This window comes from Triticum aestivum, chromosome 6B (genome assembly GCF_018294505.1).
Source record: "Triticum aestivum cultivar Chinese Spring chromosome 6B, IWGSC CS RefSeq v2.1, whole genome shotgun sequence".
NCBI lineage: Eukaryota > Viridiplantae > Streptophyta > Magnoliopsida > Poales > Poaceae > Triticum > Triticum aestivum.
Window position 1 is genome coordinate 165,807,054 of NC_057810.1, and position 13,110 is coordinate 165,820,163.

Here is a 13,110-nt window from a genome sequence, read left to right on the forward strand (position 1 = left end):
GATCATGATGGTACTTTGGAGATGGAGATCAAAGGCACAAGATGACGATGACCATATCATATCACATATTTTGATTGCATGTGATGTTTATCTTTTCTGCATCTTATTTTGCTTAGTACGGCGGTAGCACTATAAGATGATCCCTTACTAAATTTGAAGGTATAAGTGTTCTCCTTGAGTATGCACCGTTGCGACATTTCTTCGTGCTGAGACACCACGTGATGATCGAGTGTGATAGGCTCTACATTCACATACAACGGGTGCAAGCTAGTTTTGCACACGCAGAATACTTGGGTTAAACTCGACGAGCCTAGCACATGCAGATATGGCCTCGGAACACTGGAGACCGAAAGGTCGAGCGTGAATCATATAGTAGATATGATCAACATAGTGATGTGTTCACCATTGAAAACTACTCACGTGATGATCGGACATGGTTTAATTGATTTGGATCATGTGATCATTTAGATGACTAGAGGGATGTCTATCTAAGTGGGAGTTCTTAAGTAATATGATTAATTGAACTTTAATTTATCATGAACTTAGTCCTGATAGTATTTTGCAAATTATGTTGTAGATTAATAGTTCGCGTTATAGCTTCCCTATGTTTTTTTATGTTCCTAGAGAAAACTATGTTGAAAGATTATAGTAGCAATGATGCGGACTAGGTCCGTAATCTGAGGTTTATCCTCATTGCTGCATAGAAGAATTATGTCCTTGTTGCACCGCTAGGTGACAGACCTATTGCAGGAGTAGATGCAGACGTTATAAATGTTTGGCTAGCTCAATATGATGACTACTTGATAGTTTAGTGCACCATGCTTTACGGCTTATAATCGAGACTTCAAAGACGTTTTGAACGTCATGGACCATATGAGATGTTCCAGGAATTGAAGTTAATATTTCAAGCATATACCCAAGTTGAGAGATATGAAGTCTCCAACAAGTTCTATAGCTAAAAGATGGAGGAGAATAGCTCAAGCAGCGAGCATGTGCTCAGATTATCTGGGCACTACAATCGCTTGAATCAAAAGGGAGTTAATCTTCCAGATAAGGCAGTGATTGACAGAGTTCTGTAGTCACCATCACTAAGTTACTAGAACTTCGTGATGAACTATAGTATGCAAGGGATGACGAAAACGATTCCCGAGCTCTTCGTGATGCTAAAATCAACGAAGGTAGAAATCAAGAAAAAGCATCAAGTGTTGATGATTAAACAAGATCACTAGTTTCAAGAAAAGGGCGAAGGGAAAGAAAGGAAAGTTCAAAAAGATTGGCAAGTAAGTTGTCACTCCTGTGAAGAAGCCCAAATCTAGACCAAAGCCTGAAACTGAGTGCTTCTACTGCAAAGGAAATGGTTACTGGAAGCAGAAATGCCCTGAATATTTGGTGGATAAGAAGGATGGCAAAGTGAACAAGGGTATATTTAATATACAGGTTATTGATGTGTACCTTACTAGTATTTATAGTAGTCCCTTGGTATTTGATACTTGTTCGGTTGCTAAGATTAGTAACTCAAAACAGGAGTTACAGAATAAAGAAAGACTAGTTGAGGGTGAAGTGACGGTGTGTGTTGGAAGTGTTTCCAAGATTGATATGATCATCATCGCACACTCCCTATACTTTCGAGGTTAGTGTTGAACCTAAATAAATGTTACTTGGTGTTTGCGTTGAGCATAAATATGATTAGATCATGTTTATTGCGATATGATTATTCATCTAAGACAGAGAATAAATTGTTATTCTATTTACATGAATAAAACCTTCTATGGTCATACACCCAATGTTGATGGTTTATTGAATCTTGATCGTAGTGATACACATATTCATAATATTGATGCCAAAAGATACAAAGTTGATGATGATAGTGCAACATATTTGTGGCATTGTCATTTGGGTCATATCAGTGTAAAGCGCATGAAGAAACTCCATAAAGATGGACTTTTGGAATTACTTGATTATGAATCATTTGATGCTTGCGAACCGTGCCTTATGGGCAAGATGACTAAAACTCTGTTCTCCGAAACAATGGAACAAGCTAGTGACTTATTGGAAATAATACATATCGATGTATGCGGTCCAATGAGTGTTGATGCTCGTGGCGGGTATCGTTATTTTCTTACCTTCACAGATGATTTGAGCAGATATGGGTATATCTAACACAAGTCTGAAACATTTGAAAAGTTCAAAGAATTTCAGAGTGAAGTGGAGAATCATGGTAACAAGAAAATAAAGTTTCTACGATTTGATCGTGGAGAATAATATTTGAGTTACGAGTTTGGCCTTCATTTAAAACAATGTGGAATAGTTTCACAACTCACGCCACCTGGAACACCACAGCGTAATGGTGTGTCCGAACGTCGTAACCGCCTTTATTGGATATGGTGCGATCTATGATGTCTCTTACCAGGTTACCACTACCTTTTTGGGGTTATGCATTAGAGACAACTACATTCACGTTAAACAGGGCACCATCAAAATCCGTTGAGACGACACCTTATGGAACTATGGTTTGGCAAGAAACCAAGGTCGTCGTTTCTTAAAGTTTGGGGCTGCGATGCTTATGTGAAAAAGCTTCAACCTGATAAGCTTGAACCCAAATCAGAGAACTACGTCTTCATAGGATACCCAAAGGAAACTGTTGGGTACACCTTCTATCACAGATCTGAAGGCAAGATATTCGTTGCTAAGAATGGATCCTTCCTAGAGAAGAAGTTTCTCTCGAAAAGTGTGAGTGGGAGGAAAGTAGAGCTTGATGAGGTAATTGTACCTTCTCCCGAATTGGAAAGTAGTTCATCACAAAAATCAGTTCTAGTGATTCCTACACCAATTAGTGAGGAAGCTAATGATGATGAACATGAAACTTCAGATCAAGTTACTACAGAACCTCGTAGGTTTTCCAGAGTACGGTCCGCACCAGAGTGGTACAGTATTCCTATTCTGAAAGTCATGTTACTAGACCATGATGAACCTACAAACTATGAGGAAGAGATGATGAGCCTAGATTCCGCGAAATGGCTTGAGGCCATGAAATTTGAGATGGGATCCATGTATGAGAACAAAGTGTGGACATTGGTAGATTTGCCCGATGATCGACAAGCCATATTAAATAAATGGATCTTCGAGAGGAAGACGGACACTAACGGTAGTGTTACTATATACAAAGCTCGACTTGTCGCAAAAGGTTTTCGACAAGTTCAAGGTGTTGACTACAATGAGATTTTCTCAACTGTAGCGATGCTTAAATCCGCCCGAATCATGTTAACAGTTGCCATATTTTATGAAATCTGGCAAATGGATGTCAAAACTACATTCCTTAAATGGATATTTCTTAAAGAAGAGTTGTATATGATGCAATCAGAAGGTTTGGTCAATCCTAAAGGTACTAACAAGGTGTGCAAGCTCCAGTGATCCATCTATGGACTGGTGCAAGCATCTCGGAGTTGGAATATATGCCTTAATGAGTTGATCAAAGCATATAGTTTTATACAGACTTGCAGTGAAGCCTGTATTTACAAGAAAGTGAGTGGGAGCTCTGTAGCATTTCTAATATTATATGTGGATGACATATTGTTGATTGGAAATAATATAGAATTTCTGGATAGCATAAAGGGATACTTGAATAAGAGTTTTTCAATGAAAGACCTCGGTGAAGCTGCTTACACATTGGGCATCAAGATCTATAGAGATAGATCAAGACGCTTAATTGGACTTTCACAAAGCACATACCTTGGTAAAGTTTTGAAGAAGTTCAAAATGGATCAGTCAAAGAAAGGGTTCTTGCCTTTATTACAAGGTGTCAAGTTGAGTAAGACTCAAAGCCCGACCACGACTGAAAATAGAAAGAGAATGAAAGTCATTCCCATGCCACAGTCATAGGTTCTATAAAGTATGTTGTGCTGTGTACCAGACCTATTGTGTACCTTGCCGTGAGTTTGGCAAGGGAGTACAATTTTGATCTAGGAGTAGATCACTGGACAACGGTCAAGATTATCCTTAGTGAGGACTAAGGAAATATTTCTTGATTATGGAGGTGATAAAAGAGCTCGTCGCATCGATGCAAGCTTTTACACTGATCCAGATGACTCTAAGTCTCAATCTGGATACATATTGAGAGTGGGAGAAATTAGCTAGAGTAGCTCCATGCAGAGCATTGTAGACATAGAATATTTGCAAAATGCATACGGCTCTGAATGTGACAGACCCATTGACTAAACTTCTCTCACGAGCAAAACATGATCACACCTTAGTACTCTTTGGGTGTTAATCACATAGCGATGTGAACTAGATTATTGACTCTAGTAAACCCTTTAGGTATTGGTCACATGACAATGTGAACTATGGATGTTAATCACATACATATGTGAATATTGGTGTTAAATCACATGGTGATGTGAACTAGATTATTGACTCTAGTGCAAGTGGGAGACTGAAGGAAATATGCCCTAGAGGCAATAATAAAGTTATTATTTATTTCCTTAATTCATGATAAATATTTATTATTCATGCTAGAATTGTATTGACCGGAAACTTAGTACATGTGTGAATACATAGACAAAACTTATAGTCCCTAGTATGCCTCTACTTGACTAGCTCGTTAATCAAAGATGGTTATGTTTCCTAACCATAGACATGTGTTCTCATTTGATGAACGGGATCACATCATTAGGAGAATGATGTGATGGGCATGACCCATCCATTAGCTTAGCATTATGATCGTGTTAGTTTCATTGCTACTGATTTCTTCATGACTTATAAAGTTCCTCAGACTATGAGATTATGCAACTCCCGAATACCGGAGGAACACATTGTGTGCTACCAAACGTCACAACGTAAAAGGGTGATTATAAATGTGCTCTACAAGTGTCTCCGAAGGTGTTTGTTGGGTTGGCATAGATCGAGATTAGGATTTTTCACTCCGTGTTTCGGAGAGGTATCTCTGGGCCCGCTCGGTAATACTCATCACTATAAGCCTTGCAAGCATTGTAACTAATGAGTTAGTTGCATGATGAAGTATTACGGAATGAGTAAAGAGACTTGCCGATAACGAGATTGAACTAGGTATAATGATACCGACGATCGAATCTCGGGCAAGTAACATACCGATGACAGAGGGAACAACGTATGTTGTTATGTAGTTTGACCGATAAAGATCTTCGTAGAATATGTAGGAGCCAATATGAGCATCCAGGTTCCGCTATTGGTTATTGACTGGAGATGTGTCTCAGTCATGTCTACATAGTTCTCGAACCCGTAGGGTCCGCACGCTTAACGTTCGATGATGATTTGTATTCTGAGTTATGTTATTTGATGACCAAAGTTTGATCGGAGTCTCGGATGAGATCACGGACTTGACGAGGAGTCTCAAAATGGTCGAGAGGTAAAGATTCATATATTGGAAGGTTGCATTCAGACATCGGAATGGTTCCGAGTGATTCGGGCATTTTTCCGGAGTACCGGGAGGTTACCGAAACCCCCCGGGGAAGGATATGGGCCTTATGGGCCGTAGGAGGGAGGCTAACCAGCCCACAAGGGGCTGGTGCACCTCCCACAAGGGAGGAGGCCGAATTGGACTTGGGAAGGGGGCGCCACCCCCTTTCCTTCTCCTACTCCCTCTCCTTCCCCTTTTCCCCCTCCGGTAGAAGAAAAAAAAAGGGTGGGGCCGAATCCTACTAGGACTAGAGTCCTAGTAGGACTCCCCTCTCCTTGGCGCGCCCCTTGTTGGTCGGCTTCCTCCTCCCCTCCTTTATATACGGGGGCAGGGGGGCACCCCAAAGACACAATATATAACACAAGTTGATCTTTTAGCCGTGTGCGGTGCCCCCCTCCACAGTTACACACCTCAGTCATATCGTCGTAGTGCTTAGGCGAAGCCCTGCGCCGGTAACTTCATCATCACCTTCACCACGCCGTCATGCTGACGAAACTCTCCCGCGGCCTCAACTGGATCAAGAGTACGAGGGTGTCATCGAGCTGAACGTGTGCCGAACACAGAGGTGTCGTACATTCGGTACTTGGGTCGGTTGGATCACGAAGACGTTCGGCTACATCAACCACGTTAACTAAATGCTTCCGCTTTCGGTCTACAAGGGTACGTGGACACACTCTCCCCTCTTGTTGCTATGCCTCACATAGATAGATCTTGCGTGATCATAGAATTTTTTTTGAAATTACCACATTCCCCAACAATATAAACAAGGCATCTTCTCGATAACTGGAAAAATGCTCACTGCAACCAACCTAACAACCAAATACAAATAAACAAGGCATCCACTCACTATAAACAACCAAATATAGCCACTCGTGAAACTGAAGTGGACAATTCATACTTAAACATCACATAGCCCTATTGAATAGTACATTTTTGCATAAATGAAATAATTAAACACGGCACAGTTAAAGCACCACACAGCAAATGCTACTACAGCAAAGGGTACGGGTTGTCAAGGTAGAAAAGGTAAGATTTGCTGATAGGATGTTGCCTCACATTTCATGGACGGGATCCTTCTAGTTGGAAGAGCACAGACCCATGGTGCGTTCTCTGATGTCACAGATGGGTTGTTTCACCTTGGAAGAACCTTTGTGGGTGCCCTCCTAGCTCGTGGTCGTGGTTGATGAGATCTGACTTGGCAATTGAGGATCCCAAGCCGCCGTCGTAGAACGTGTCCTTCAGAAAGCTTTGGCAGTTGTATTTTTGAACAGGGGATGTGGATCTGGCAAGGAGGGGCACCATGGGCCTCAACTAAAAACTCAGGGGGCGATGGTATGGGAATCAATGGGTAACCTAAATTTTATTATCTAAGCTAGGAGGAACGGGCAGACCGGCAGGGTTTGGCGGCGGCGCCGGCGGTAGCTGCGAGCTAGGGTTCGGGGGGAGGGGGGTTGTGTTTGAGGATATGCCGCGGCTACTCAACTTTTTAGTAACTAGTCATCAACCCGTGCGGCCGCACGGGCTAGTATTTTAAAATTTTATGATATTCAAGGAATATTTATTGGTAGAAATTAGAAAGATAGGAAATATATGATGAATCCACACTTGAGATATAATAATTCAAAAACATGGAGCAATTTTACTGGTCATCCATACAGTATAATACAATTGCATGTATGATTTAACAGCTTAGATTGTATTTTTTCCCTTAAAACACAACCAAATGTATGAGTGTTCGGACAGAAGTTATTCTTTACGTAAGAACTTTGATATGTGCTCACTTAGGTCTTGTATTTTGAGCAAAGATTCGTAGTAAGTAAAATTTACAAAGCTTGGTCAACTAAAGTATTAAATTCAATGATTTTTTAGAAAAGTAAAGACCATTCAGGTTGTGAAATACCATCCAGTACATGGTCATACCATCCTAAAAAACACTGATAATAGGAAGCTATAGTGTCATAAAGTACAGAATCCTACAGGTAAGAAAGTTAATCATGTCTGAGAGACAAGAAAAGAATCAAATAGTTATCAGCCTCTTGCACACCAAATTAATGTGTTGTTTTTGTTGCACCTGAGACAAATCTCTTTACATATAAACATTGATTTCAAACCATATGAGCTTTCAATGAGACACGGTTCCTCAAGCAGTGTAAGTGCTGCGAAATGAAAATTCAGCGTGTCGGGATCAAGCCAAAGGATAAGAAAATGCAAAAACATAAGTCTTTCGGTATCGAAAAACCATGGTAGCTTCAAGTGCTACCAGAAATAGGTTGAGCCTGTCAAAAAAAAAACAGTGGGATATCATAGGTTTCCAGTAAAAGTGGCACAAAGTTCCTGATTGCCTTGCCCATGAATTTGTGTTGAGGAAGCAAGCACAAACCCGTACAAATGCATTATTGTTACATGTGTTCTACCGGTATCGCAAAAAATTAAACCATGTACGATAACCCTCTTTAAAAGTTCTCATATTAATCCTGGTTGTGGCCATTTGTGGGAACATGATTTAGAATATTTAACAACAAATGAAGTTCATATTTTGATTTTTTAACAACTAAGATTGCAGTTATATCTGATCATGCTTGATGCTCATATTTGATTCCCTACCCTGCAATTTACCTGTAGATAGGAAAAGAGGGTACTATTAATCATTGCAAAACGGCCATGCAAAATTATATGAGATGACTACAAAATATTTTTCTATGATCAGACCCTACGCAAGCGGGAGCTACATGCACCGGCTGCCTTTTTTTTACTCTGGATTATAAGGATATAAAACTGGAAGGGAAACCACACGAAAAGAGAATTTGGCTTTAAACGTTTGTATATAGTACTCTTCTTTGGCATGAAAGGTACTCCAAAGAGTAGTATGTAACAATTAAATGAGTAACCCTTAGATGAAAATGTAGTCAGAGCAGCCATTTTAAACACTTGCAACATGACAAATGTGTAGTCTTAATTTCATGAGCGGTCTAATTATCTCTAGGACAGACCACAACAAATTCAAACTAATTCACAACTGAGAATTAGAAGATAACAGTATTTGCTGCTACTATATATTGGACTGAACTCAAATAATAAGTGCTTTTTCTTCTTTAAATACAATTGGTATTTTCATGAATAGATTAAATCAGCGTTGAGATCATAATGAAGCTTGTTGAGGAAATAAATATTTGGACATTACAACTACATTTGTGTATCCCTAAAATACCTTGGAAAATCAAAATCCAAGACGTAGTAAATCTATCTTTTCACCCTTGAGATCATAATCCACGTATTATCCCATATACAATACACATTTGTTGAGCACAATTATAACTTAGTTAGTGAGCACCCAACAAAATTAATTCAACAGGTAGCTCCAAACTGAAAACTAAAAGCAAAACGGAATGCTTACATCTTTTAGAAAACAATTGGGTAGAAACAATTTAGTTTTGTTAAGTTTGATGTAAATCTTTTTGGACTTTGTGAACCAACCAAGCTTTGGTTTTGAGGCATTATGTATCTCATTAATCTGCATTTATTTTTGTATCTGACGTAATGTTTCCATCAATACCAAGGCATCCTGTAGTGACTTGGGGTCAATCTTAAAGCTTAGCCAATCCATCCTAAAGTAGAATTTTACTTGGAAATAAAAGAATGGATAATCACATAAGAGGTACATGGTCATGTAGATATTTGTTGCACCAACATGACGATAGCCTAAAAACAGAAGGACCTCCATAATCTAATTACACTAAATCACAATCATATAACTGACACATACTGAGCCAAAAAATAATATTATAAATACTTGATATGCAAATTGCAAATATCAATACAAATCATATTATAAATATACAACATGCAAAGAACAGTAAGGAGCTGCGGATGGCACATAGTAATTTTTTTTCGATTTACTATTTATTAGATTTTAATATAAAAGACAGAAAATCAGGTTACTTTCTACATGGCCTTTTTTTTGCAAAAAATGATTTTGTTGTGATATAGAATTCACAGTAAATGAAGGGGAGCCTTGGCGCAGTGGTAAAGCTGCTGCCTTGTGACCATGAGGTCACGGTTCAAGTCCTGGAAACAACCTCTTACAGAAATGTGAGGAAAGGCTGCGTACTATAGACCCAAAGTGGTCGGACCCTTCCCCGACCCTGCGCAAGCGGGAGCTACATGCACGGGGCTGCCCATAGAATTCATAGTAAATGTTTTAGGAGCTTAGGGAGACACCCGTGTTAACAGACCTAGTAAACAAATATGCGTATAAGGAAAGAAACAGCAATGGCTACCACATGGAAACATGTGGAGAGATATCTATATATAAGAAACAAAAATGAGTAACGTACCATGGCTATTTCATGGCCATAACAAAAAGGAAGTGAAACAGAAGAACTTGAATACGTACATCAGTACTATTAGAGTTGACGAAGGGCTGGTGCTGCTTGCTGTTTTTCTGCCGGACGATTCGTGCTTGCGGATGTTGATGTTAACCTCAATACGTCTGCAAGTTTTTCTTCAGTTTCTCTTATTTCTTCAGTAGCTGCATAAGCAATCACGTGTTTCTTTGATCTGAATGTTTACTGTAGCCAGAATCTTGCTGCGTTCCTGCTATGGCCCAGACCTAATTTTAGCTTGTTTAATTAGCTTTTGACCCGGCACAATCCGAACTCGTGGGATGGCACGCGCAACTATTGGATTGTGGCAAATTTCCCGTTGATTCAGTTAAGCGATGAAATAAAAGGAAAGACTAAAAATGACGCAAGTTTTGGCATGGCAAAAGCCTCTCTCTATGACTGAATTTCTGTTCTCTGTTTCCTTCAACCTCATGTGTGTGTGTTGTGTTTTTCAGAAATAAAATTCAGATAAAAAGAGAGCAGATAAGTGATGAAAACTGACAGTGGAATCATTAATTGAAAACTACATATTAGATCAATGATTTTTGGGATCGCCAAACTGCTTCATATATCTTCGTGAACCATGAGAAAATGTACGGAATAAACATAGCTTCAGTTTGCCTAATTAATATTTTTTGGACAGGGCGTAGTCCAGTAATAATGATCAAACGTCAGGTATGTTGAGGACAGACATAGTCACCTATATCAAACCTTCATGATTCATGGCATTGCCTGTATCTGTATTAGATTGGGTCACGTTCTTCAAGGTCTGCCGCATAGATCGGGGCTGGGTAGAAGAGGGCATGGAGAGGCGACAGAGGAGGAAGATCGTGGATGGGTGGAAGAGATGGGAAAGAGGTGAGATGGAAATATTTTTTTCAGGGAGATGCCCAGAAGGAACTTTCTCATGTGGGATAGTTCATAGGGACTACGGATTTCATCCGACGGCTCCAGAGATGCAACTGTAAGATCGGATGGATGATTTTGTTAATTTTCTAGGATTAATATGGTGTCTCGATTAGTGCTTCCAATTAGTAAATATATAAGGTAAGATGTATTGTGATTTAAAAATAAATGGATTGCCACCGATTGAGATGGTCATCCATATCCTCTCGTGGTAAGAAACAAAAAAGGTATAAAGGCCTACTTTTTCAATTTGGATTCCCAAGAAATAAATATGGCTCTACCCGAACAAATTGACACCGGCGATCCATAAAAAGAGGAAGATTCATTCAAGTACATAAGCTAATTGCGGCAGTTCTTGCTGTTGTACACCAGGGCAAAAAAGAACCTGCCGAGACTGCCCAAATATCAAGCTGAAAATACCTTATTCTTTAGTCTATAGGCCATAGCTGTAAATTCCAAATATTAAAGGCTATTTGATAAAACTGTAGGGAGCAACGTTACATACAATTGCAAATAGATTTCTGATGAACATGACCTCAAGAATCAAGCCATAAAATTGATTTGATGGGTTAGAAAATAGAAAATGAAATTTCAGAATTCGGATTACCCTCTTATTGACTGATGACGAATTGACCAGAGGGCTGCTGCGCCCGTCTCTTGTAGTAGCTCCACTCGGCGGCCTCACCAATGGTCGTAATTTGACTGACATCAGTATGCCTCATCCACTTCATTAACCATTTTTATCTCTATTAGCCTAAATTGAACTCATTAGAAGCCATCATGATCACTTCATCTTCCTTTCATACTAAGTAAACCAATCAGGCATCCCAAGCTGAGCAACAACAACGAATTTTAGGCCTTATTTAGCAGCAATAATATGCAAAATTAGCACTGTTCAGCTAGAGCACTACTTGAAAGCATGTGAACAGATCTCAGTACTCCAAAATTATTATTAACAGGTCTGTAACATGGATGTTTGTACAGAACCTATCTGCAGTCTGCAAATTATCATCTTCTAGAAATTTGTCCAAACACGCAATTAGCAAAAGTTAAGATATAAGCCTTTTTGCAGGTAAGAATTGTAGGCACCACAAACTAATACACATGGAAACCTTGAATCTTCACTAAACTATTTAGGTTTAGCCGCCCTGGGCCGCCTAATGGTTGCAGGTTTGAACATGACGCTGCTCCCTGGCAGGCTTCTATAATCCAATCAGAGTAGAGAAGAAGTTCTACTAATATATTTAAGAGAAATCTTACCTCTAGAGGTCATGGATCTAGAGCCAAGAAGCAGTGGAGTATGCATCTAGATCCATGAAAAGACGGCCGTGTGGCCGGCTGGACTGTGCAACAGGGGTACATAAACTCAGAAAGCGGCCTCGCATGATTGGGATGTAACGGCGAGCTAGCCGCTGCCGTAGGAGGCCAGCGTGAGATCGAGAAAGAGGATGGCCACCGGAGATAACCGGACCGTGGTCTGCTGGAGGGAGGACATGGTGATTGAGGTCATGAGGGACAACCTACGCGTAGAAAGCGTGGAGCGGTGTTTTTTAAGGGAAAAGGCGTGGAGCCGTATTGGACTCGTGGATTGGTTGGAAACTTAGGCAAAAACCATCTTACACGTTGATTACTGATCGGATGGTAATTTTCTATGTTTTACTAAGGATTAGCGTGGTGCTTTGTTTGGTGCTTCCAATTAGTAAATATAAGATATAAGAATAAGATATAAGATGGTGGATGGAGATGATAGTGGACAAGGGAGGGCGACGGTTCAAATGCTTCGGCTACTGCAATTTTACTATAAGGTCGGTGCTGGAGGATCGAGTGTGGGCTGATGGTTGAAGTACGGCGGCTACTAAAATTTAGGTAAAGAAATTTATGTGGGGCAGGAGTGCCTAAGATCGCGCACGGTCCAATAAGAATATGCGTGTATGATAATAAGGAAAAGTGGCGGAACCGCCGATTTTTGCAACGCTCAAGGCGGGTAGTTTGTTTTTATATTTCTAGCTAGCTGGTCTATCACACACGGTTCATCCTAATTTCTAAATAAACTACTCGCCTTTAGCTTGCGCAGGTAGTGATTTTACAGTGCACTTGCATCGCACACGGTTTAGCCAGTACCTCCACCCTTTGCTCGCGCTTGTGCGATCGTGGTGATTTTACAACGCACTTGCATCGCACACGGTTGAGCCAGTACCTCCACCTTTGCTCACGCTTGCGCAGTCATCGTGATTCACAACGCACTAGCATCGCACATGGTTAAGACATTATACCCGTGTCCGTTGAGCGTCATCAGAGTCTTTGCAGCAAAAATATGTTAGAGAGGGCCAGAAGACAGCCACACCAGCATGTGGCCCAAATATATATGAGTGAAAAAGATGGTCTGTGATG

At 40.2% G+C, this 13,110-nt stretch overlaps 1 long non-coding RNA gene across 3 annotated transcripts; it reads right to left on the reverse strand.

The window, feature by feature from the left end:
* Nucleotides 1-7,277: 7,277 nt before the first annotated feature.
* LOC123136378 (uncharacterized) lies at nt 7,278-12,257 on the reverse strand. Of its 3 annotated transcripts, XR_006466866.1 has the most exons (3): nt 11,980-12,253; nt 9,825-11,551; nt 7,278-8,047 (listed from the first exon to the last, which is right to left on the reverse strand). It is a non-coding gene; the product is annotated as an uncharacterized lncRNA (long non-coding RNA). The 3 variants fall into 3 exon arrangements; XR_006466865.1 differs by having other exon boundaries at nt 7,278-11,473; nt 11,980-12,257; XR_006466864.1 differs by having other exon boundaries at nt 7,278-11,551; nt 11,980-12,257.
* Nucleotides 12,258-13,110: the final 853 nt, after the last annotated feature.